We start from the raw sequence: 3,472 nt of genomic DNA on the forward strand, positions 1-3,472 counted from the left end.
GCCTGTTATCGGGAGAACCAGCTTCGAAGCCGAAGCAGTTCCAGCTTGGTTCTTGAACGAAGCCATCAGCTCAAAAAGTGGAAGTGAGTTCACCAGAGGTGGGCGCCAATGTTGGGGACTTGTTCTCAAATGCTATGAATCAAGAACAAGGCAACATAGAAATTGTTAAATGTTATAGTCCTTCGTCCTTCGAAGCATTATTTCCCTCGGGATATAATGGATTCCGGACGAAGGTTGTGAAGGTTATACCTTCATAAACACAACAAATAATGAGGAAGGGTAAAAAATATGTAAAATAATTTAAACACATGATTATTATTATTATTAACTCATTTCTATTTCATTATTGTAAAAATGATAACAAATTATAAATGTACCTTCGGCTTGAAGGAAAACAAAAATACCAGCGTGAAGCAAAAACAAATGCCCAATGCGTGATTACAGGAGAGCACGTGAACAGTACAGGGGTACTGTTCACCTATTTATAGGCACAGTTCACAGCCTGTATATAATTACATTTATACCCTTTACAATGAACTATAATAATGACACAGAATATTATGGGTCTTTAAGTCATTTCATCTTTAAGTCGGTTCACCCCTTCGTCTTGAGACATGTCACTGTACCGAAGCTTTATAGTTGATAGCTTCGGCGCTGCTTCAGAGAAGATCTGTCGAAGGTGTTTATTTCTTTAGGATCTTCGGCTACGAAGCATACCCCCAACAGTATGAAATTGTTATGATAAAAAAATATTTAGTAATCAAGACTCAAGAGACAATTTTAATTTATTTTCATGTAACATGGCAGGGAAAGCCAAGGTGTATTGAATCAATGGGCAGCATTTACCACAAGAAATATCAACAAAAATTCTAGCAAACTATAAACTCATGGAGACAAAACAACAAAAATATCAAGTATGCGTTACCCGACAGACTATAAACTCATAAGAACAAACAACAAAAAACTTGGCAGTCCAATATTCATCATTTTACAACTGGAAAAATAATGAGAAAATATCACACCTATTTATTTATTTACAAGTGAATTTCAGGTTACCATGAACATGAAGCTCTCCTCTAAGAAAATGAAGAAGAAAAGTTGGAAAAAATATGTTGGCTTTTAAGCATGTAACCTATAACAACTGTACTAAATAGCTGATTGTTTAAAAAATATGTTGGCTTTTAAGCATTTTGAGTATAGATGCTGGATTTCAAAGTGCAATACCGTAAAATAGGTGCATAGTTGGCACAATTAGCATAGTGCACAGTTGGCAAAGTGCAATACCGCTGAGTGGTTTTGCATTAAAGAATCCATTACCTAGTACCATGTATAATCTTTCCAGTTTTGTAAGTGGATCACCACACATCATACACAGGGAATGAACATACAACATTTACTAATGCTACGGCAGGTGGCGATTGGTTCATCAAAAGGTCAGAGGTGGACAAGCTGTACGTACCTTCCAAGGACCTTGGCGAGGGTCTGGATGTAGTAGTCGATCATATGTTACTTGGTGGCGCCCTCCCACCGAGCTTGTCCATCACGATGAGCCAGTGCTCGTAGTCGCACCCGGGCAGTGGCGGAGCTAACCCAAATTTGAAGCCTAGGCACCGTGAAAAGATTGACTCAGAAAATTAATCCATACAAACCAAATAGAATAATTACCTTGTCTGTTACATGACTGTGAAGGAGCTAGAGATGCAAATCAGGTGTCACAAATTCTACAACTAAACTGTGTAATGCATAAACAATCAAATAATACACCCATAATTCTTTAGAACGAACTACAGTAAACCTCTATTGGATTGTGACATTATGTTCCTTGCACTAATAGGTTAAGCACCAACAAGCTAATTAATATGAAAAGTAAAAGGTCTTCACCTACCACAAATGTTACATCTGAATAAAACTTAGAGGCAATGGAAACTCTGAAAGTCTGAAACATTGAAATGAAGTCTGAACTCTGAAGTTGTCTCTGCAGTCCTTACCTCATCTCACTGGTGCCGGTGGGCATTGGGTGCCTCGACTGAGCCGTTGTGCAGTGTCGCAGGCGACGTCGTCGTTTTTCTTGCGGAGGCGTCGAACTCCTAGATCTGGCATTAGAGAGTGTGCACGTACTACAAAGATGCACACTACTAAAATTAATTGTTGTTGCCAGACATTAGAGAGTGTGCACGTACCTAACGCTACAAATTGTGAGTTGTCCGTGCATGGGCACGTACCTAGTCAGACATTAGAGAGTGTGTGCATACCTAATGTCTGACTGCATGGGACCATATATACTAAGTGCGGGTTGATCCTCAGGTGCAGTTGACAAAAGAGATGAACATGAAGTCTCCATAAAGCCAAAACCTCCCGCATTGGGGAATATCTGGTGCATGCGCATTGGGGAAATTTGAAAGTCGAAAGAACTGCCTACCAAAAGTATATTAAGCATACTACAAATAAACATTTGTATTCCTATTGACCATACATTCAAGATAAACAAACAAGAGCAGCAAAGAATAAAAGTTGAAAGGACGTCTCGAGCCTACAGTTTATGTAAATGGCACAATTAACTTATGAGTTTGTTTCGCTCTTGATAACCTACCATATATAAAGCTCACTGAAAATTCTAGAAAATAACAAATTCTTATTCCAGAAGTGTGTTGAACAGAAATGTTACCTTCTATAATTGTTGATCATACATATGATGTTAAGCAGAAAAAAACAGATACCAAGTATGTCCAACTGTGTTCAGTAAAAACACGGATAGAAAGTGAAGCCCCATGACTCTCAGGTTCCCTGTGTTGTATGAATCAGCAGCAGAAGATTATAGTATATCAATTAGCAAATTAAACAAATAAGCAATTAGAAACTTACATAACTATCTATAAGTTTTCGAAGTCCCAAGTTGTCACACCCGGATTTTAGGGTCCAAAACCCGGGCGCGAACATAACCACCAGGTGTGCTGGGACCAAGTCTCACACATATGATGAATCATGGCACAGGATCGAATGTCACATCTTTACTACATAACAGGAGTTCTATACAAAATAAATGAATAATTACATTATAAGGAGACAACGGTCCAGCAACCCAAAGTTGACTGGGAGACGACGACCTAGACCTCTCACGAACACATCATAGCAGCCTCCATGCGCCTCATCTTGCGGTACCTGTTCTTGACCTGTGGGGGGGTGTGAGATAGCAAGAGTGAGCTCACATACGTTCATCGCTCAACAAGTTGTGGGGAATAATGTGCATGAACTCGCCAAAGGTGGGAGCTCACGTGAAGTGTAAGGCTTACCAAAGAGGATGGTTAGAGCTGAGCATTGCTTTTAAAGTTGGTCAAAATTTTATTAGCAATTACTAAGTATAAGTAAATACCAACCCAATTAAGTAGTAGAACAAAAGTAACAATCTCACCTGCGATGCAATGCATATGACAAATTGAGTTTAAGTTCCATAATTTAATCATGTGAGGGTCCG

At 39.0% G+C, this 3,472-nt stretch overlaps 1 long non-coding RNA gene across 1 annotated transcript; it reads right to left on the reverse strand.

The window, feature by feature from the left end:
• Positions 1–779: 779 nt before the first annotated feature.
• On the reverse strand, positions 780–2,956 carry LOC103627711 (uncharacterized). Its single transcript, XR_002262085.1, has 3 exons — positions 2,863–2,956; positions 1,989–2,784; positions 780–1,603 (listed from the first exon to the last, which is right to left on the reverse strand). It is a non-coding gene; the product is annotated as an uncharacterized lncRNA (long non-coding RNA).
• Between the last annotated feature and the right edge of the window lie 516 nt (positions 2,957–3,472).

The sequence above is a fragment of the Zea mays genome, chromosome 5 (assembly GCF_902167145.1).
Source record: "Zea mays cultivar B73 chromosome 5, Zm-B73-REFERENCE-NAM-5.0, whole genome shotgun sequence".
Lineage (NCBI taxonomy): Eukaryota > Viridiplantae > Streptophyta > Magnoliopsida > Poales > Poaceae > Zea > Zea mays.